General features: G+C 48.5%; 1 protein-coding gene across 2 annotated transcripts in view; it reads left to right on the forward strand.

Annotated features, from left to right (window-relative positions):
- Nucleotides 1–24869, forward strand: part of LOC141054869 (gap junction gamma-1 protein-like) — a 181252-nt gene that overhangs the window by 75251 nt on the left and 81132 nt on the right. The window contains exon 1 of one of the 2 annotated variants that reach the window (XM_073551756.1): nucleotides 21655–21835. The exons of the other annotated variant lie outside the window; for it this stretch is intronic. The gene's annotated coding sequence lies outside the window, so the exon portion shown is untranslated. Of the gene's footprint in view, nucleotides 1–21654; nucleotides 21836–24869 lie in introns of those variants that run through there. 2 annotated transcript variants of the gene reach the window in all.

Below are 24869 nucleotides of genomic sequence, written 5' to 3' on the forward strand. Positions count from 1 at the left end.
GTGCATGAGCCCCACATGGCCTCCCTATATATAGTGCATGAGCCCCACACGGCCTCCCTATATATAGTGCATGAACCCCACACGGCCTCCCTATATATAGTGCATGAGCCCCACACGGCCTCCCTATATATAGTGCATGAGCCCCACTCGGCCTCCCTATATATAGTGCATGAGCCCCACACGGCCTCCCTATATATAGTGCATGAGCCCCACACGGCCTCCCTATATATAGTGTATGAGCCCCACACGGCCTCCCTATATATAGTGCATGAGCCCCACACGGCCTCCCTATATATAGTGCATGAGCCCCACACGGCCTCCCTATATATAGTGCATGAGCCCCACACGGCCTCCCTATATATAGTGCATGAGCCCCACACGGCCTCCCTATATATAGTGCATGAGCCCCACATGGCCTCCCTATATATAGTGCATGAGCCCCTCACGGCCTCCCTATATATAGTGCATGAGCCCCACACGGCCTCCCTATATATAGTGCATGAGCCCCACACGGCCTCCCTATATATAGTGCATGAGCCCCTCACGGCCTCCCTATATATAGTGCATGAGCCCCACACGGCCTCCCTATATATAGTGCATGAGCCCCACACGGCCTCCCTATATATAGTGCATGAGCCCCACATGGCCTCCCTATATATAGTGCATGAGCCCCACACGGCCTCCCTATATATAGTGCATGAGCCCCACACGGCCTCTCTATATATAGTGCATGAGCCCCACACTGCCTCCCTATATATAGTGCATGAGCCCCACACAGCCTCCCTATATATAGTGCATGAGCCCCACACGGCCTCTATATACACTGTGTTCCAAATTATTATGCAAATGATATTTTTCACTGATTTTCCTAAATAGTCGGTGCAAATGACAGTCAGTCTAATAAAAGTCATCACCCGTTAGAGTATACATCAAATTTTATTGAAGAAACCTCCCAATGATAACGGTATAATCTCCAAAATGAATAAAAACTCAAATTGCACTGTTCCAAATTATTAGGCACAGCAGAATTTCTAAACATTTGATATGTTTTAAAGAACTGAAAATGCTCGTTTGTGGAATTTGCAGCATTAGGAGGTCACATTCACTGAACAAAAAAGCTATTTTGGAGTTAAATAGCTTAACAGGCCAAGTTACATGCTGTCATTGGAACCCCTCTTTGACATCACCTTCACAATTCTTGCATCCATTGAACTTGGGAGTTTTTGGAGAGTTTCTGCTTGTATTTCTTTGCATGAAGTCGGAATAGCCTCCCAGAGCTGCTGTTCTGATGTGAGCTGCCTCCCACCCTCATAGATCTTTTGCTTGATGATACTCCAAAGGTTCTCTATAGGGTTGAGGTCAGGGGAAGATGGTGGCCACACCATGAGTTTATCTCCTTTTATGCCCATAGCACTCAATGACTCAGAGGTATTCTTTGCAGCATGAGATGTTGCATTGTCATGCATGAAGATGATTTTGCTCCTGAAGGCACGTTTCTGCTTTTTATACCATGGAAGACAGCTGTCAGTCAGAAACTCTATATACTTTGCAGAGGTCATTTTCACACCTTCAGGAACCTTAAAGAGCCCTACCAGCTGTTTCCCCATGATTCCGGCCCAAAACATGACTCCTCCACCTCCTTGCTGACGTCGCAGCCTTGTTGGGACATAGTGGCCATCCACCAACCATCCACTACTCCATCCATCTGGATCATCCAGGGTTGCTCGTCACTCATCAGTAAACAAGACTGTTTGAAAATTAGTCTTCATGTATGTCTGGGCCCACTGCAACCATTTCTGCTTGTGAACACTGTTTAGGGGTGGCCGAATAGTAGGTTTATGCACCACAGCAAGCCTTTGAAGGATCCTACACCTTGAGGTTCAAGGGACTCCAGAGGCACCAGCAGCTTTATATATCTGTTTGCTGGTTTGTATTGGCTTTTTAGCAGCTGCTCTCTTAATCTGATGAACTTGCCTGGCAGAAACCTTCCTCATTCTGCCTTTATCAGCACAAACATGTCTGTGCTCAGAATCAACCACAAATCTCTTAACAGTACAATGATCACGTTTAAGTTTTTGGGAAGTATCTAATGTTTTCATCTCTTGACCAAGGCATTGCACTATTTGATGCTTTTCAGCAGCAGAGAGATCCTTTTTATTTCCTAAATTCCTTGAAACCTGTGCCCTGCTTAATAATGTGGAACATCATTCTTAAGTAGTTTTCCTTTAATTGAGCTCACCTGGTAAACTAAATATCACAGGAATTTGAGATTGATTTCAGTGATTCAAAAAGCCCTGATACACAATACCATCTATGAGTTTATTTGATAAACAAAAAATAACATCTTTTTGACACTTAAATCCAATCTGCATAATAATTTGGAACACAGTGTATAGTACATGAGCCCCACACGGCCTCCCTATATATAGTGCATGAGCCCCACACAGCCACCCTATATATAGTTCATGAGCCCCAAACAGCCACCCTATATATAGTGCATGAGCCCCACACAGCCTCCCTATATATAGCGCATGAGCCCCACACAGCCTCCCTAAATATAGTGCATGAGCCCCACACAGCCTCCCTAAATATAGTGCATGAGCCCCACACAGCCTCCCTAAATATAGTGCATGAGCCCCACACAGCCTCCCTAAATATAGTGCATGAGCCCCTCACAGTCACCCTGTATATCATAGAATCGTAGAGTTGGAAGGGACCTCCTGGGCCATCTGGTCCAACCCCCTGCTCAAAGCAGAATTCGCTAAATCATCCCAGTCAGATGTCTGTCCAGCCTCTGTTTGAAGACTTCCATTGAAGGAGAACTCACCACTTCTCGTGGCAGCTTGTTCCACTCATTGATCACTCTAACTGTCAAAAAGTTTTTTCTAATATCTAATCTGTGTCTCCTCCCATTCAGTTTCATCCCATTGCTTCTAGTCTAAATATAGTGCATGAGCCCCACACAACCTCCCTATATATAGTGCATGAGCCCCTCACAGCCTCCCTATATATAGTGCATGAGCCCCTCACAGCCTCCCTTTATATAGTGCATGAGCCCCACACAGCCACCCTGTATATAGTGCATGAGCCCCACACGGCCTCCTATATATAGTGCATGAGCCCCACACGGCCTCCCTATATATAGTGCATGAGCCCCTCACTCACCCTGTATATAGTGCATGAGCCCCTCACAGCCTCCCTATATATAGTGCATGAGCCCCACACAGCCTCCCTAAATATAGTGCATGAGCCCCACACAGCCTCCCTATAGTGCATGAGCCCCACACAGCCTCCCTAAATATAGTGCATGAGCCCCTCACAGTCACCCTGTATATAGTGCATGATCCCCACACAACCTCCCTATATAGAGTGCATGAGCCCCTCACAGCCTCCCTATATATAGTGCATGAGCCCCACACAGCCTCCCTATATATAGTGCATGAGCCCCACACAGCCTCCCTAAATATAGTGCATGAGCCCCACACAGCCTCCCTAAATATAGTGCATGAGCCCCACACAGCCTTCCTAAATATAGTGCATGAGCCCCTCACAGTCACCCTGTATATAGTGCATGAGCCCCACACAACCTCCCTATATATAGTGCATGAGCCCCTCACAGCCTCCCTATATATAGTGCATGAGCCCCTCACAGCCTCCCTTTATATAGTGCATGAGCCCCACACAGCCACCCTGTATATAGTGCATGAGCCCCTCACAGCCTCCCTATATATAGTGCATGAGCCCCTCACAGCCTCCCTATATATAGTGCATGAGCCCCACACAGCCACCCTGTATATAGTGCATGAGCCCCGCACGGCCTCCCTATATATAGTGCATGAGCCCCGCACGGCCTCCCTATATATAGTGCATGAGCCCCACACGGCCTCCCTATATATAGTGCATGAGCCCCTCACAGCCTCCATATATATATATAGTGCATGAGCCCCTCACAGCCTCCCTATATATAGTGCATGAGCCCCACACAGCCTTCCTATATATAGTGCATGAGCCCCTCATAGCCTCCCTATATACTGCATGAGCCCCACACAGCATGAGCCCCACTCAGCCTCCCTGATAAGCGGCATGAGCCCCACACAGCCTCCCACATATGCGGAATCAGCCTCATACAGCCTCCCTATATATTGCTTGTCACCCCCATGGCCTCCACATGCGCCGCATGATGCCCCCATAGCCTCCTCATGCTCAGCGTTATGCCCCCATAGCCTCCCCATGCTCAGCTTAATGCCCCCATAGCCTCCCCATGCTCAGCGTTATGCCCCCATAGCCTCCCCATGCTCAGCGTTATGCCCCCATAGCCTCCCCATGCTCAGCGTTATGCCCCCATTCCCTCCTCATGCGCAGCATGATGCCCCCATAGCCTCCCCATGCTCAGCGTTATGCCCCCACTCCCTCCTCATGCGCAGCATGATGCCCTCATAGCCTCCCCATGCGCAGCTTTATGCCCCCATAGCCTCCCCATGCGTAGAGTTATGCCCCCATAGCCTCCCCATGCGCAGCATGATGCCCCCATAGCCTCTTCATGTGCAGCATGATGCCCCCATAGCCTCCCCATGCGCAGCGTTGTGCTCCCATAGCCTCCCCATGCGCAACGTTATGCCCCCATAGCCTCCTCATGCGCAGCATGGTGTCCCCATAGCCTCCTCATGCGCAGTATGATGCCCCCATAGCCTCCTCATGTGAAGCATGATGCACCCATAGCCTCCCCATGTACAGCGTTATGCCCCCATAGCCTCCTCATGTGCAGTATGTTGCCCCCATAGTCTCCTCATGTGGAGCATGTCCCCACAGCCTCCCCATGCGCAGCATGATGCCCCCACAGCCTCCCCATGCGCAGCATGATGCCCCCACAGCCTCCCCATGTGCAGCATGATGCCCCCACAGCCTCCGCATGCACAGCGTTATGCCCCCATAGCCTCCTCATGCGCTGCATGTTTCCCCCACAGCCTCCCCATGCGCAGCATGATGCCCCATAGCCTCCTCATGCGCAGCGTTATGCTCCCATAGCCTCCTCATGCACAGCATGATGTCCCCATAGCCTCCTCATGTGCAGTACGATGCCCCCATAGCCTCCTCATGTGCAACATGTCCCGACAGCCTCCCCATGCACAGTATGATGCCCCCATAGCCTCATGCGCAGTATGATGCCCCTATAGCCTCCTCATGCGCAGCATGATGCCCCCATAGCCTCCCCATGCTCAGCGTTATGCCCCCATTCCCTCATGCACAGCATGATGCCCCCATAGCCTCCTCATGCGCTGCATGATGCCCCCACAGCCTCCCCATGCGCAGTGTTATGCCCCCATAGCCTCCTCATGCGCAGTATGAAGCCCCCATAGCCTCCTCATGCGCAGCGTTATGCCCCCATAGCCTCCTCATGTGCAGTATGATGCCCCCATGGCCTCCTCATGCGCAGCATAATGTGCCCATAGCCTCCTCATGTGAAGCATGATATCCCCATAGCCTCCCCATGCACAGTGTTATGCCCCCATAGCCTCCTCATGTGCAGCATGTCCCCACAGCCTCCTCATGCGCAGCATAATGTCCCCATAGCTTCCTCATGTGCAGTATGATGCCCCCATAGCCTCCTCATGCGCAGTATGACGCCCCCATAGCCTCCTCATGCGCAGCATAATGTCCCCATAGCCTCCTCATGTGAAGTATGATGCCCCCATAGTCTCCTCATGCGCAGTATGACGCCCCCATAGCTTCCTCATGCGCAGCGTTATGCCCCCATAGCCTCCTCATGTGCTGTATGATGCCCCCATAGCCTCCTCATGCGCAGCATAATGTCCCCATAGCTTCCTCATGTGCAGCATGATGCCCCCATAGCCTCCCCATGCGCAGCATAATGTCCCCAAAGCTTCCTCATGAGCAGTATGAAGCCCCCATAGCCTCCTCATGCGCAGTATGACGCCCCCATAGCTTCCTCATGCGCAGCATGACGCCCCCATAGCCTCCTCATGCGCAGCATGACTCCCCCATAGCCTCCATATGCGCAGTATGACGCCCCCATAGCTTCCTCATGCGCAGCATGATGCCCCCATAGCCTCCTCATGCGCAGCATGATGCCCCCATAGCCTCCTCATGCGCAGCATGATGCCCCCATAACCTCCTCATGCGCCGCATGATGCCCCCATAGCCTCCTCATGCGCAGCATGATGGCCCCATAGCCTCCTCATGTGCAGTATGACGCCCCCATAGCCTCCTCATTCGCAGCATGACTCCCCCATAGCTTCCTCATGCGCAGTATGATGCCCCCATAGCCTCCTCATGTGCAGTATGATGCCCCCATAGCTTCCTCATGTGCAGTATGATGTCCCCATAGCCTCCTCATGTGCAGTATGATGTCCCCATAGCCTCCTCATGTGCAGTATGATGCCCCCATAGCCTCCTCATGTGCAGTATGATGTCCCCATAGCCTCCTCATGTGCAGTATGATGTCCCCATAGCCTCCTCATGTGCAGTATGATGCCACCATAGCCTCCTCATGTGCAGTATGACGCCCCCATAGCCTCCTCATGTGCAGTATGATGTCCCCATAGCCTCCTCATGTGCAGTATGATGCCCCCATAGCCTCCTCATGTGCAGTATGATGCCCCCATAGCCTCCTCATGTGCAGTATGATGTCCCCATAGCCTCCTCATGTGCAGTATGATGTCCCCATAGCCTCCTCATGTGCAGTATGATGCCCCCATAGCCTCCTCATGTGCAGTATGATGTCCCCATAGCCTCCTCATGTGCAGTATGATGCCCCCATAGCCTCCTCATGTGCAGTATGATGTCCCCATAGCCTCCTCATGTGCAGTATGATGCCCCCATAGCATCCTCATGTGCAGTATGATGCCCCCATAGCATCCTCATGCGCAGTATGATGCCCCCATAGCCTCCTCATGCGCAGCATGATGCCCCCATAGCCTCCTCATGCGCAGCATGATGCCCCCATAACCTCCTCATGCGCAGCATGATGCCCCCATAGCCTCCTCATGCGCAGCATGATGGCCCCATAGCCTCCTCATGTGCAGTATGACGCCCCCATAGCCTCCTCATTCGCAGCATGACTCCCCCATAGCTTCCTCATGCGCAGTATGATGCCCCCATAGCCTCCTCATGTGCAGTATGATGCCCCCATAGCTTCCTCATGTGCAGTATGATGTCCCCATAGCCTCCTCATGTGCAGTATGATGTCCCCATAGCCTCCTCATGTGCAGTATGATGTCCCCATAGCCTCCTCATGTGCAGTATGATGTCCCCATAGCCTCCTCATGTGCAGTATGATGTCCCCATAGCCTCCTCATGTGCAGTATGATGCCCCCATAGCCTCCTCATGTGCAGTATGATGTCCCCATAGCCTCCTCATGTGCAGTATGATGTCCCCATAGCCTCCTCATGTGCAGTATGACGCCCCCATAGCCTCCTCATGTGCAGTATGACGCCCCCATAGCCTCCTCATGTGCAGTATGACGTCCCCATAGCCTCCTCATGTGCAGTATGATGTCCCCATAGCCTCCTCATGTGCAGTATGATGCCCCCATAGCCTCCTCATGTGCAGTATGATGTCCCCATAGCCTCCTCATGTGCAGTATGATGCCCCCATAGCCTCCTCATGTGCAGTATGATGTCCCCATAGCCTCCTCATGTGCAGTATGATGCCCCCATAGCATCCTCATGTGCAGTATGATGCCCCCATAGCATCCTCATGTGCAGTATGATGCCCCCATAGCCTCCTCATGTGCAGTATGATGCCCCCATAGCTTCCTCATGTGCAGTATGATGTCCCCATAGCCTCCTCATGTGCAGTATGATGTCCCCATAGCCTCCTCATGTGCAGTATGACGTCCCCATAGCCTCCTCATGTGCAGTATGACGCCCCCATAGCCTCCTCATGTGCAGTATGACGCCCCCATAGCTTCCTCATGTGCAGTATGACGCCCCCATAGCCTCCTCATGTGCAGTATGACGCCCCCATAGCCTCCTCATGTGCAGTATGACGTCCCCATAGCCTCCTCATGTGCAGTATGACGCCCCCATAGCCTCCTCATGTGCAGTATGACGCCCCCATAGCCTCCTCATGTGCAGTATGACGCCCCCATAGCCTCCTCATGTGCAGTATGATGTCCCCATAGCCTCCTCATGTGCAGTATGATGCCCCCATAGCCTCCTCATGTGCAGTATGATGCCCCCATAGCCTCCTCATCTGCAGTATGATGCCCCCATAGCCTCCTCATGTCCAGCGTGACGCCCCCATAGCTTCCTCATGTGCAGTATGATGCCCCCATAGCTTCCTCATGTGCAGCATGATGCCCCCATAGCCTCCTCATGTGCAGTATGACGCCCCCATAGCCTCCTCATGTGCAGTATGACGTCCCCATAGCCTCCTCATGTGCAGTATGATGTCCCCATAGCTTCCTCATGTGCAGTATGATGCCCCCATAGCTTCCTCATCTGCAGTATGATGTCCCCATAGCCTCCTCATGTGCAGTATGATGCCCCCATAGCTTCCTCATGTGCAGTATGATGCCCCCATAGCCTCCTCATGTGCAGTATGATGCCCCCATAGCCTCCTCATCTGCAGTATGATGCCCCCATAGCCTCCTCATGTCCAACGTGACGCCCCCATAGCTTCCTCATGTGCAGTATGATGCCCCCATAGCCTCCTCATGTGCAGTATGACGCCCCCATAGCCTCCTCATGTGCAGTATGACGTCCCCATAGCCTCCTCATGTGCAGTATGACGCCCCCATAGCCTCCTCATGTGCAGTATGACGCCCCCATAGCCTCCTCATGTGCAGTATGACGCCCCCATAGCCTCCTCATGTGCAGTATGATGTCCCCATAGCCTCCTCATGTGCAGTATGATGCCCCCATAGCCTCCTCATGTGCAGTATGATGCCCCCATAGCCTCCTCATCTGCAGTATGATGCCCCCATAGCCTCCTCATGTCCAGCGTGACGCCCCCATAGCTTCCTCATGTGCAGTATGATGTCCCCATAGCTTCCTCATGTGCAGCATGATGCCCCCATATAGCCTCATGTGCAGTATGATGCCCCCATAGCTTCCTCATATGCAGCGTGACGCCCCCATAGCTTCCTCATGTGCAGTATGATGCCCCCATAGCCTCCTCATGTGCAGCGTGACGCCCCCATAGCTTCCTCATGTGCAGTATGATGTCCCCATAGCTTCCTCATGTGCAGTATGATGTCCCCATAGCTTCCTCATGTGCAGCATGATGCCCCCATATAGCCTCATGTGCAGTATGATGCCCCCATAGCCTCCTCATGCCAACCCAAACATCCCATACACATGAAATAAAAGAACAGCACATATTCTCCTCGGTCCCGTTCCCCGATGCTCTGCTTGTCTCCCTGCCTCCGGTGCGCTGACTCTCTGCAGTACACAGCTGACGCGATGAAATGACGTCATCGCATCACATGATGATTGGTGAAGGAAGTCAGCGGCGCGCAGATGGAGACAGCGAGCGGGTGGGCACGGTGCGGACCATGGGCCTCTGGTTTCCAGCCCTCGGCTGTCTCGGGCCGCACTTTGCCCAGGTCTGCTCTAGAGGTATATGCCCACGATGTGGAGACGCTGCGGGTCGGACGCTCTGTGCTTGTGCAGTGCAGATGTTCCAGCATAGTGGATGAGATTAAGAAATTCAATGTCCACTGTGCGTCCACAGACTGCCGCGGCTCACCCATGGAGACGGACCTGAACCGCGTCTCTCCAGACTGCAGCACGTTAATCGCTGCACAGACCCGAGTCTCCAACAGAAATCTCCCCCATATAATGTGCTGGACGCGGTGAATCCACACGGGTCAGTGGTCAGAGGAGTCACCAGCGTTCAATAGACGGCAGGCAACCTGCGCTGTGTCCAGAGCGCTGCTGCTCATGATCGTCTGCAGCCGGCCTAAGAGAGGATACAAAACACATTATACAGGCCATGCTGGCAACTCGGGGGTCCCCTTAAGAGCCCCCCAATATTTGTGCTGGGGGAATCTGTCAGTCAGATCACAGATTGTTACCTACCATAGGGTGAGAGGCGGCTTTGTGTGTGGTGAGAGTGTGGAGGAGAGCTGCGGAAATTGCTGCAATGTGTCGCACAGACCTCCACTCTAGGAGGTGTCATCTATGCAAGGGTTCCCTGCTTTCTATTCAGTGACAGCAAGCAGAGACACACGGTAAGGACTCCACGGTAATCCTTGTACAATGCACAGGTAGACCACAGAGTCGTCCTCACGGGGTGATCAGTCAGAGCCATGGTGTCCGCTACCACTGCAACCATAGTCCAGCACAGAGAACGCGGACTCCTCTGCTCCATCCGTCACATAGGCTGATCCGCCACGGTACAGAAGAGAGCACAGCGGCCTCATCCACATCACACTATCTCTGCTCTTCTCACACTTCTCTCTTGTGTACCTCTGCTCACCTCAAAATTGTCTCTTGTCTCAGTCACTGCTTCTCGCCTGTCTCTTCTATCTTTTCTGTCTTTGTTTTGTCGCCCGTCCTCTACTCCGTCCTCTCGTCATCCGTCAACTGCTTCATCCTCTGCTCTCTGCCCGCTCACCGCCCGTCCTCTGCTCTCTGACTGCTTGTCATCCGTCCTCTCCTCTCTGCCGGCTCGCCGCCCATCCTCTGCCCCCTCGCAGCCCGTCCTCTGCTCTCTGCCTGCTTGCCATCCGTCCTGTGCTCTCTGCCCGCTCGCCGCCCATCCTCTGCTCTCTGCCCGCTCGCCGCCCGTCCTCTGCTCTCTGCCCGCTCTCTGCTCATCCTCTGCTCTCTGCCTGCTTGCCACCCGTCCTGTCCTCTCTGCCGGCTCGCCGCTCGTCCTCTGCCCGCTCACCACCTGTCCTCTGCTCTCTGCCCGCTCGCCGCCCGTCCTCTGCTCTGTCCGCTCCCCGCCCATCCTCTGCTCTCTGCCCGCTCGCCGCCCGTCCTCTGCTCTCTGCCCGCTCGCTGCCCATCCTCTGCTCTCTGCCTGCTTGCCACCCGTCCTGTCCTCTCTGCCGGCTCGCCGCCCGTCCTCTGTCCGCTCGCCACCCATCCTCTGCTCTCTGCCCACTCGCCGCCCGTCCTCTCCTCTGCCCGCTCGCCGCCCGTCCTCTCCTCTGCCCGCTCGCCGCCCGTCCTCTGCTCTCTGCCCGCTCGCCGCCCGTCCTTTGCTCTCTGCCCGCTCGCCACCCGTCCTCTGATCTCGGTGGATGCGGAGTGAGTATGGTGGCTTCCTGTTGCTCTATATATAGTAACGCGATCTATATTTAGCTGGTACTGATGTCCGGAGGGAGAGGGGGACGTTGTGGGGGACGTTCGCCAAGAACAGAACCAGACCCCAGGAACCAAGGACAACACGTTCTTCTGTCTATAGCAACGTGTGGAGGGCCTGGAGGTCTCATGCCGAGACGGAGCTGCGGCTGCAGTTTACTAACCTGGCGTGCTCCCTCGTAATCTGCTGGGGCCCAGGGGCTGAGAAAAGTGGCGCAGAGTGGATCTGAGAGCGATCGCAGCCTCCGATCTTCTGCCATGTCTACGTAATAATGTGTGTGTGGTACCCCGGGTGCAACGCAGAGTACAGCGCTGCACCCAGGGGCCACTTGTGTCTCGAGGTACACCGCAGAGTACAGTGCTGCACCCAGGTGCCCCTTGTGTCTCGAGGTACACCGCAGAGTACAGCCCTGCACCCAGGGGCCACTTGTGTCTCGAGGTACACCGCAGAGTACAGCGCTGCTCCCAGGTGCCCCTTGTGTCTCGAGGTACACCGCAGAGTACAGCCCTGCACCCAGGGGCCACTTGTGTCTCGAGGTACACCGCAGAGCACAGCGCTGCACCCAGGGGCCACTTGTGTCTCGAGCTACACCGCAGAGTACAGCCCTGCTCCCAGAGGCCACTTGTGTCTCGAGCTACACCGCAGAGTACAGCCCTGCTCCCAGGGGCCACTTGTGTCTCGAGGTACACCGCAGATCACAGCGCTGCTCCCAGGTGCCCCTTGTGTCTCGAGGTACACCGCAGAGCACAGTGCTGCTCCCAGGGGCCACTTGTGTCTCGAGGTACACCGCAGAGTACAGCCCTGCTCCCAGGGGCCACTTGTGTCTCGAGGTACACCGCAGAGCACAGCGCTGCTCCCAGGGGCCACTTGTGTCTCGAGGTATACCGCAGAGCACAGCGCTGCTCCCAGGGGCCACTTGTGTCTCGAGGCACACCACAGAGTACAGCGCTGCTCCCAGGGGCCACTTGTGTCTCGAGGTTCACCACAGAGTACAGCGCTGCTCCCAGGGGCCACTTGTGTCTCGAGGTACACCGCAGAGTACAGCGCTGCTCCCAGGGGCCACTTGTGTCTCGAGGTACACCGCAGAGTACAGCGCTGCTCCCAGGGGCCACTTGTGTCTCGAGGTACACCGCAGAGCACAGCGCTGCTCCCAGGGGCCACTTGTGTCTCGAGGTACACCGCAGAGTACAGCGCTGCTCCCAGGGGCCACTTGTGTCTCGAGGTACACCGCAGAGCACAGCGCTGCTCCCAGGGGCCACTTGTGTCTCGAGGCACACCGCAGAGTACAGCGCTGCTCCCAGGGGCCACTTGTGTCTCGAGGTACACCGCAGAGTACAGCGCTGCTCCCAGGGGCCACTTGTGTCTCGAGGTACACCGCAGAGTACAGCGCTGCTCCCAGGGGCCACTTGTGTCTCGAGGTACACCACAGAGTACAGCGCTGCTCCCAGGGGCCACTTGTGTCTCGAGGCACACCGCAGAGTACAGCGCTGCTCCCAGGGGCCACTTGTGTCTCGAGGTACACCGCAGAGTACAGCGCTGCTCCCAGGGGCCACTTGTGTCTCGAGGTACACCGCAGAGTACAGCGCTGCTCCCAGGGGCCACTTGTGTCTCGAGGTACACCGCAGAGTACAGCGCTGCTCCCAGGGGCCACTTGTGTCTCGAGGCACACCACAGAGTACAGCGCTGCTCCCAGGGGCCACTTGTGTCTCGAGGCACACCACAGAGTACAGCGCTGCTCCCAGGGGCCACTTGTGTCTCGAGGTACACCACAGAGTACAGCGCTGCTCCCAGGGGCCACTTGTGTCTCGAGGTACACCACAGAGTACAGTGCTGCTCCCAGGGGCCACTTGTGTCTCGAGGTACACCACAGAGTACAGCGCTGCTCCCAGGGGCCACTTGTGTCTCGAGGTACACCACAGAGTACAGCGCTGCTCCCAGGGGCCACTTGTGTCTCGAGGTACACCGCAGAGTACAGCGCTGCTCCCAGGGGCCACTTGTGTCTCGAGGTATACCGCAGAGTACAGCGCTGCTCCCAGGGGCCACTTGTGTCTCGAGGTACACCGCAGAGTACAGCGCTGCTCCCAGGGGCCACTTGTGTCTCGAGGCACACCACAGAGTACAGCGCTGCTCCCAGGGGCCACTTGTGTCTCGAGGTATACCGCAGAGCACAGCGCTGCTCCCAGGGGCCACTTGTGTCTCGAGGCACACCACAGAGTACAGCGCTGCTCCCAGGGGCCACTTGTGTCTCGAGGTACACCGCAGAGTACAGCCCTGCTCCCAGGGGCCACTTGTGTCTCGAGGCACACCACAGAGTACAGCGCTGCTCCCAGGGGCCACTTGTGTCTCGAGGTATACCGCAGAGCACAGCGCTGCTCCCAGGGGCCACTTGTGTCTCGAGGCACACCACAGAGTACAGCGCTGCTCCCAGGGGCCACTTGTGTCTCGAGGCACACCACAGAGTACAGCGCTGCTCCCAGGGGCCACTTGTGTCTCGAGGTACACTGCAGAGTACAGCGCTGCTCCCAGGGGCCACTTGTGTCTCGAGGCACACCACAGAGTACAGCGCTGCTCCCAGGGGCCACTTGTGTCTCGAGGTATACCGCAGAGCACAGCGCTGCTCCCAGGGGCCACTTGTGTCTCGAGGCACACCACAGAGTACAGCGCTGCTCCCAGGGGCCACTTGTGTCTCGAGGTACACCGCAGAGTACAGCCCTGCTCCCAGGGGCCACTTGTGTCTCGAGGTTCACCACAGAGTACAGCGACACTAGCGCCGTACACGGTAATGTACTAATAGTGCCACACAGTGCACAGATAATATGGCCGTACTGTGACCGGACACCAGCGCCCCATCTACAGTACCCTAGTAAAAGTATACACCGTGTTCACACTTGGCCGGTGCCCGGTCATCTCACTGTATTGGTGGCTGACCACTAGATTGCTTCTCTCTTCCATGATTGCTGACAGGGCAAAGCAAACAGTGACTAAGGGAAATGAGGACAACTGTAGAATGATGAGAGCAGGAGTGAGGGTGTAGACGGAGGAGCCGGAGGGCGTGAGCGGAGAGCGAGGGTCTTATAGGGATCGGGACAGTCTTGTGAATTATGGTTGAGCACTAAATTGGATCTAATAATAGATTGCTACCTCCCGTGATGAAGAAAACTGCATAAAACCTTAGACTTCATCTTGTACTTGGAGTCATTCCAGGAATTTTTACATCAGAGAGTGATCCCTTGCAGGGACTGGAATATGACTGCCACAGAGTGATGCGCTCCAGTCTGCACAAAAACCGCCCTAGACCCCCCCTTCCTAGGAATAACTGACCATCTACAGAATATTGTAAAATCCAACCCCGCTTCTCTATCCGAAAGTCATAACCATTGAGGCTTCAGCTGGTGTCATAATACTGCCCCTATGTACAAGAATATAACTACTATAATACTGCCCCTATGTACAAGAATATAACTACTATAATACTGCCCCTATGTACAAGAATATAACTACTATAATACTGCTCCTATATACAAGAATATAACTATAATACTGCTCCTATGAACAAGAATATAACTACTATAATACTGCCCCTATGTACAAGAATATAACTACTATAATACTGCCCCCTATGTACAAGAATATAGCTACTATAATACTGCCCCCTATGTACAAGAATATAACTACTATAATACTGCCTCCTATATACAAGAATATAACTACTATAATACTGCTCCTATATACAAGAATATAACTACTATAATACTGCTCCTATGAACAAGAATATAACTACTATAATACTGCCACTATGTACAAGAATATAACTACTATAATACTGCCCCCTATGTACAAGAATATAGCTACTATAATACTGCCCCTATGTACAAGAATATAACTACTATAATACTGCTCCTATATACAAGAATATAACTACTATAATACTGCTCCCTATATACAAGAATATAACTACTATAATACTGCCCCCTATGTACAAGAATATAGCTACTATAATACTGCCCCCTATATACAAGAATATAACTACTATGATACTGCTCCCTATATACAAGAATATAAATACTATAATACTGCCTCCTATATACAAGAATATAACTACTATAATACTGCTCCTATATACAAGAATATAACTACTATAATACTGCTCCTATGAACAAGAATATAACTACTATAATACTGCTCCCTATATACAAGAATATAACTACTATAATACTGCCCCCTATGTACAAGAATATAGCTACTATAATACTGCTCCTATATACAAGAATATAACTACTATGATACTGCTCCCTATATACAAGAATATAAATACTATAATACTGCCCCTATGTACAAGAATATAACTACTATAATACTGCTCCCTATATACAAGAATATAACTACTATAATACTGCTCCCTATATACAAGAATATAACTACTATAATACTGCCCCCTATGTACAAGAATATAACTACTATAATACTGCTCCCTATATACAAGAATATAACTACTATAATACTGCCCCCTATGTACAAGAATATAGCTACTATAATACTGCTCCTATGTACAAGAATATAACTACTATATTACTGCTCCCTATATACAAGAATATAACTACTATAATACTGCCCCTATGTACAAGAATATAACTACTATAATACTGCCCCTATGTACAAGAATATAACTACTATAATACTGCCCCCTATGTACAAGAATATAACTACTATAATACTGCCCCTATGTACAAGAATATAACTACTATAATACTGCTCCCTATGTACAAGAATATAACTACTATAATACAGCCCCATGTACAAGAACATAACTACTATAATACTGCCCCTATGTACAAGAATATAACTACTATAATACTGCTCCTATGTACAAGAACATAACTACTATAATACTGCCCCTGTGTACAAGAATATAACTACTATAATACTGCCCCCTATATACAAGAATATAACTACTATAATACTGCCCCTATGTACAAGAAAATAACTACTATAATACTGCCCCCTATGTACAAGAATAGAACTACTATAATACTGCTCCCTATATACAAGAATATAAATACTATAATACTGCCCCTATGTACAAGAATATAACTACTATAATACTGCTCCCTATATACAAGAATATAACTACTATAATACTGCTCCCTATATACAAGAATATAACTACTATAATACTGCTCCTATGTACAAGAATATAACTACTATAATACTGCCCCTATGTACAAGAAAATAACTACTATAATACTGCCCCCTATGTACAAGAATAGAACTACTATAATACTGCTCCCTATATACAAGAATATAAATACTATAATACTGCCCCTATGTACAAGAATATAACTACTATAATACTGCTCCCTATATACAAGAATATAACTACTATAATACTGCTCCCTATATACAAGAATATAACTACTATAATACTGCTCCTATGTACAAGAATATAACTACTATAATACTGCCCCTTATGTACAAGAATATAACTACTATAATACTGCTCCCTATATACAAGAATATAACTACTATAATACTGCCCCCTATGTACAAGAATATAGCTACTATAATACTGCTCCTATGTACAAGAATATAACTACTATATTACTGCTCCCTATATACAAGAATATAACTACTATAATACTGCCCCTATGTACAAGAATATAACTACTATAATACTGCCCCTATGTACAAGAATATAACTACTATAATACTGCCCCCTATGTACAAGAATATAACTACTATAATACTGCCCCCTATGTACAAGAATATAACTACTATAATACTGCCCCTATGTACAAGAATATAACTACTATAATACTGCTCCCTATGTACAAGAATATAACTACTATAATACAGCCCCATGTACAAGAACATAACGACTATAATACTGCCCCTATGTACAAGAAAATAACTACTATAATACTGCTCCTATGTACAAGAACATAACTACTATAATACTGCCCCTGTGTACAAGAATATAACTACTATAATACTGCCCCCTATATACAAGAATATAACTACTATAATACTGCCCCTATGTACAAGAATAGAACTACTATAATACTGCCCCTATGTACAAGAATAGAACTACTATAATACTGCCCCTATGTACAAGAAAATAACTACTATAATACTGCCCCCTATGTACAAGAATAGAACTACTATAATACTGCCCCCTATGTACAAGAATAGAACTACTATAATGCTGCCCCTATGTACAAGAATATAACTACTATAATACTGCCCCCTATATACAAGAATATAACTACTATAATACTGCCCTTATGTACAAGAATAAAACTATTATAATACTGCCCCCTATATACAAGAATATAACTACTATAATACTGCTCCTATGTACAAGAATATAACTACTATAATACTGCCCCCTATGTACAAGAATAGAACTACTATAATACTGCCCCCTATGTACAAGAATAGAACTACTATAATGCTGCCCCTATGTAGAAGAATATAACTACTATAATACTGCCCCTATGTACAAGAATATAACTACTATAATACTGCCCCTATGTACAAGAAAATAACTACTATAATACTGCCCCTATGTACAAGAATATAACTACTATAATACTGCTCCTATATACAAGAACATAACTACTATAATACTGCCCCTATGTACAAGAATATAACTACTGCCCCCTATATACAAGAATATAACTACTATAATACTGCTCCTATATACAAGAATATAACTACTATAATACTGCTCCCTATGTACAAGAATATAACTACTATAATACTGCCCCCTATATACAAGAATATGACTACTATAATACTGCCCCTATGTACAAGATAATAACTACTATAATACTTCCCCCTATATACAAGAATATAACTACTATAATACTGCTCCTATATGCAAGAATATAACTACTATAATACTGCCCCTATGTACAAGAATATAACTACTATAATACTGCCCCCTATATACAAGAATATAACTACTATAATACTGCCCCTATGTACAAGAATAAAACTATTATAATACTGCCCCCTATATACAAGAATATAACTACTATAATACTGCTCCTATATACAAGAATATAACTACTATAATACTGCCCCCTATATACAAGAATATAACTACTATAATACTGCCCCTATGTACAAGAATATAACTACTATAATACAGCCCCATGTACAAGAATATAACTACTATAATACTGCTCCTATATGCAAGAATATAACTACTATAATACTGCCCCTATGTCCAAGAATATAACTACTATAATACTGCCCCCTATATACAAGAATATAACTACTATAATACTGCCCCTATGTACAAGAATAAAACTATTATAATACTGCCCCCTATATACAAGAATATAACTACTATAATACTGCTCCTATATACAAGAATATAACTACTATAATACTGCCCCCTATATACAAGAATATAACTACTATAATACTGCCCCTATGTACAAGAATATAACTACTATAATACAGCCCCATGTACAAGAATATAACTACTATAATACTGCCCCTATGTACAAGAATATAACTACTATAATACTGCCCCTATGTACAAGAATATAACTACTATAATACTGCCCCTATGTACAAGAATATAACTACTATAATACTGCCCCCTATATACAAGAATATAACTACTATAATACTGCCCCTATGTACAAGAATATAACTACTATAATACTGCCCCTATGTACAAGAATATAACTACTATAATACTGCTCCCTATGTACAAGAATATAACTACTATAATACAGCCCCATGTACAAGAATATAACTACTATAATACTGCCCCTATGTACAAGAATATAACTACTATAATACTGCCCCTATATACAAGAATATAACTACTATAATACTGCCCCCTATATACAAGAATATAACTACTATAATACTGCCCCTATGTACAAGAATATAACTACTATAATACTGCCCCTATGTACAAGAATATAACTACTATAATACTGCCCCCTATATACAAGAATATAACTACTATAATACTGCCCCTATGTACAAGAATAAAACTATTATAATACTGCCCCCTATATACAAGAATATAACTACTATAATACTGCTCCTATATACAAGAATATAACTACTATAATACTGCCCCCTATATACAAGAATATAACTACTATAATACTGCCCCTATGTACAAGAATATAACTACTATAATACAGCCCCATGTACAAGAATATAACTACTATAATACTGCTCCTATATGCAAGAATATAACTACTATAATACTGCCCCTATGTCCAAGAATATAACTACTATAATACTGCCCCCTATATACAAGAATATAACTACTATAATACTGCCCCTATGTACAAGAATAAAACTATTATAATACTGCCCCCTATATACAAGAATATAACTACTATAATACTGCTCCTATATACAAGAATATAACTACTATAATACTGCCCCCTATATACAAGAATATAACTACTATAATACTGCCCCTATGTACAAGAATATAACTACTATAATACAGCCCCATGTACAAGAATATAACTACTATAATACTGCCCCTATGTACAAGAATATAACTACTATAATACTGCCCCTATGTACAAGAATATAACTACTATAATACTGCCCCTATGTACAAGAATATAACTACTATAATACTGCCCCCTATATACAAGAATATAACTACTATAATACTGCCCCTATGTACAAGAATATAACTACTATAATACTGCCCCTATGTACAAGAATATAACTACTATAATACTGCTCCCTATGTACAAGAATATAACTACTATAATACAGCCCCATGTACAAGAATATAACTACTATAATACTGCCCCTATGTACAAGAATATAACTACTATAATACTGCCCCTATATACAAGAATATAACTACTATAATACTGCCCCCTATATACAAGAATATAACTACTATAATACTGCCCCTATGTACAAGAATATAACTACTATAATACTGCCCCTATGTACAAGAATATAACTACTATAATACTGCCCCCTATATACAAGAATATAACTACTATAATACTGCCCCTATGTACAAGAATATAACTACTATAATACTGCCCCCTATATACAAGAATATAACTACTATAATATTGCTCCTATATGCAAGAATATAACTACTATAATACTGCCCCTATGTACAAGAATATAACTACTATAATACTGCCCCTATGTACAAGAATATAACTACTATAATACTGCCCCTATATACAAGAATATAACTACTATAATACTGCCCCCTATATACAAGAATATAACTACTATAATACTGCTCCCTATGTACAAGAATATAACTACTATAATACTGCTCCTATGTACAAGAATATAACTACTATAATACAGCCCCATGTACAAGAATATAACTACTATAATACTGCCCCTATGTACAAGAATATAACTACTATAATACTGCCCCTATATACAAGAATATAACTACTATAATACTGCCCCCTATATACAAGAATATAACTACTATAATACTGCCCCTATGTACAAGAATATAACTACTATAATACTGCCCCTATGTACAAGAATATAACTACTATAATACTGCTCCCTATGTACAAGAATATAACTACTATAATACTGCTCCTATGTACAAGAATATAACTACTATAATACAGCCCCATGTACAAGAATATAACTACTATAATACTGCCCCTATGTACAAGAATATAACTACTATAATACTGCCCCTATATACAAGAATATAACTACTATAATACTGCCCCCTATATACAAGAATATAACTACTATAATACTGCCCCCTATGTACAAGAATATAACTACTATAATACTGCCCCTATGTACAAGAATATAACTACTATAATACTGCCCCCTATGTACAAAAATATAACTACTATAATACTGCCTCCTAGCTGTGAGGTTGTGTGTCAGTGGTTCTCCTGATGTCTGGAGCAAGCCCAGGGAGGGGCCACCCTGGGCGGGGAAGCTCCCCTGGCAAGGCCCAGGCTTCCCGGCCTACACTGGGACTAGCCTCCCAGGCTTCTAATGGGAATGTTAATCCCAAAGCCGCTGTGAGTCCAGTGAATGCAGCGAGTCAAAGCTGCAGCAGTTCTATGAAGAAGGAAACAGTTGTGAGTAAAGTTTTGGGAGGAAAACCTTCTCCAGTTCCAGCAAAGAAGCAAGAAGGCAATGTGTCAGTGTGTGATGGAATCCTGCAGAATGTGAAGTCTTGTAGCTCCCCAGTCAGTAAGCAGCTCCTGCCAGGTGCACAGGTGAGATCGGCCCCAGCTGTGCAGATCACCTCTCCTGCTTCCAGGCAGAGACGGACGTCTTTGGAAAGGCAGACAATGCAGGAGAACCTACAGCAGCATGGCAGTATGGCGCGGTCAGGACGCACATGGTCGCAATCAGGTGGCAGCGATAAACCTGCTGCGGAGCCTGCATCCAGCCAAGGGGCCACAAAACCATCCGTGGTGGACCCGCACAAGACTGTCTTCAAAACCCCTGTACCCGTGGTCAAGACTAAGCCTGTGGAGCCGGCGCGTGCACCCGAGCTGCAGCTAGCGGACGAGATACCGGGACTTGTCCGAAAACTGGGTGAGTTACAGCAGCAAAAAAAAGCGCTGCAAATGGAGGTAGACTTCATCTATAGTCTAAACACCACTAATCCTGCCAGTAATGAGGCCTATGACCTGAGACTGAACACACTGGGTGTGCAGCTGGCGAGTGTTGTGCAGGACACTGAATCTGTGCTGGAGAGCATGGGGCCCCTGGCAGAGACCTACAGGAACCGCGAGCGGTTCGCCTCCTATAAGCAGGACTGTGCTGTAGAGGCCAGGACCCCTGATGTTCAGGACGGGACCCCCCAGCAGCGGACACGGCCAGTGTTACAGGCTGCCCGCTTCTGCTTCCAGGAGGGAAAACAACTGCAGCAGCTCAGTGTGAACAGGAGCATACACTTCAGACTGCAGCAGAGGCACCACAGGTCCCAGAATGCCCCACACAGGAGCAGGACAGTGTATGTGAGACTGTTTGTGTTGATGAGGCTGAGGCAGCCGAGTGTGAACAGGAGCATACACTGCAGACTCCAGCAGAGGCACCACAGGTCCCAGAATGCCCCACACAGGAGCAGGACAGTGTATGTGAGACTGTTTGTGTTGATGAGGCTGAGGCAGCCGAGTGTGAACAGGAGCATACACTGCAGACTCCAGCAGAGGCACCACAGGTCCCAGAATGCCCCACACAGGAGCAGGACAGTGTATGTGAGACTGTTTGTGTTGATGAGGCTGAGGCAGCCGAGTGTGAACAGGAGCATACACTGCAGACTCCAGCAGAGGCACCACAGGTCCCAGAGTGCCCCACACAGGAGCAGGACAGTATTTCTGAGACTGTTTGTGCTGATGAGGCTGAGGCTGAAGCACAGACTGTGGCTGGTGATGCTGTGCCCATGAGGTCGGGGGTTGGAGGGGTTTCACATTCTGTAATGGACGTCGCACTGTCTGATAATAATGATGCTGCTTATGATAATGTGCATGATATGTGTGACTATCCCCCTTTGCCATCTAGTCCACAAGGTGTGACAGCCCCCCCTGCTGCAGGCCCTCTCCCTGTCAGTCAGCCCAGTGTGACCTGGCAGGTGCCCCCCAGGAATGCCTGGAGCCGCGGCGCCCCATCCTTCACTTCCAGCGCCAGGTACACCGGCCAGACATTCAAGCGCATTAATGTGGTGCGGTTTAAGTACATAGGTGCCAAGGAGGATCTGCCACAACGCAGGTATGTGGTGAGAGAGCTGCTCTGCGGCCAGATGGGGTTTGTGGCAAATGAGATACTGGCGGTGTCTAATCTTCAGGACAGGCAGGGCTACGAGGTCAGCTTCAAGCTCATGTCTGACCTGGACAGATTCTGGGCCAATTACCCCAAGTTCAGAGATGCTGAGGGCTGGAATAAGTTTGTGTTGGTTCCTATCTCCAGGCTGGACACTGTCACAGTGAATATCACGTTCTGGAATGAGGCCGTTCCTCCACAGGACATCGAGGTGTGGCTCCGGAGACACTGTGACCTCGTCTCTGGACTCACGAAGGTCAGAGATGAGGATGGTATCTGGACAATGGGGTGGCGGGTCTTGGTAAAATTGCGGCAATGTGAGAACATCACTGCCCACTTACCCAACTCCTTCTTCATTGGGAGGGAGAAGGGAAGGTGTTATTATCCAGGGCAACCCAGAAAGTGCTTCAAATGTGGTGGGAAAGGTCATCTAGCTAACGCCTGTACTGTGGTGAAGTGCAGTCTGTGTGGGGCAATCGGCCATGTCGCTGCAGACTGCCGGGACGTAAGGTGCAACCTCTGTGGTAGGATGGGCCACCCTCACAGGGACTGTCCAGGCGCCTGGCACAACATCTGCAGAGTCTTCCCTGATGAGTTAGTGATGGCAGGGGCAGAGGCTCAGGAGGATGAGGATGTGGTGGCAGGGACACGTGAGGAGAAGGATTTAATGTCAGGAGAGATGTTGACCAGCTCAGATGCCCACCAGGAGTCCACTCAGGCAGCACCAGAGAAGCAGGGTGCAGAGGGGAACATGGAGGTCGTCCATCAGGTCCAGCAGCCTCAGATAGCCCCCCCTTCAGCATCGCTGTCTGTATCTGATGACTGGAGCATTAATAATAATAAAAGGAAGAAAAAGAACACATCCTCCCGTAAACCTGAGGCAGAATATGACATTGGTCAGAGTGCTAGTAAGAAGGTTCAGAATTCTGCAGGAGTGATGGTCGTGTCCAACAAGTATGGAGTTTTATCTTAGTCCAATGGTGACGATTATGAGGAAGAGTTGAGGAAAGTTGATGCTGAGTGTGACAGAGACATAGAGGACCATCCCCCGCCAAAGCGGAAGCCCTTATCTGTGGACCCTCAGGTAGAGTCTGACATGGACACCAGTGGTGGACAGAACATCTCTGACTCATGATGATGGCTGTTACTCTGCTCCTTCTATATTGTGCTGTGATGGCGGGGTTCTCATTGACAGTGACCTCGAGCAATGTGAATAGCATTAAGCTGAGGAGAACTAGACACACGGTGTATGAACATCTCAAATATCTGGACACAGAGGTCATCTTCCTGCAGGAGACACGACTGACATCTCTGGGGCTTATGAGAGAGGCTGAGAGGGAATGGCGGTCCGGTCCTTCTTTCTGGTCACTGGCTGTGGAGCCTTACGCCGGGGTCGCTGTCCTGTTTAACACCAATGATGTGACTGTGCATAGGATGACGGAGGTGGTCATGGGAAGATGTCTGGTCCTGGAAGTCACTGTCCATGGGAGGCGACTCCGGCTTATTAACATCTATGGGCCACAGACAGTGACGGACAGGATCCAGCTGTTTAATGACGTCAAGCCTTACCTCTTCACTTCTCTTCCAGTGGTGATGGCGGGGGACTTTAATGCCATAATGACATCAGGTGACAGCTCCTCGGGCAGGGCAGTGACCAGGGACGGTAAGGTCCTACATAACGTCATAATGCAGGCAGGATTGACCGACGTTTTCACACAGGGTGGGCGACAGCCAAAATTCATGTATTCATGTTCCAACAGGAGCAGTAGAATAGATTTTGCTTTTGTTAGTCCTACTGAGGCTGTCG

Source organism: Dendrobates tinctorius, unplaced genomic scaffold (assembly GCF_039654945.1).
Source record: "Dendrobates tinctorius isolate UK_male_01 unplaced genomic scaffold, ASM3965494v1 ptg000179l, whole genome shotgun sequence".
In the NCBI taxonomy this organism is placed as follows: Eukaryota; Metazoa; Chordata; class Amphibia; order Anura; family Dendrobatidae; genus Dendrobates; species Dendrobates tinctorius.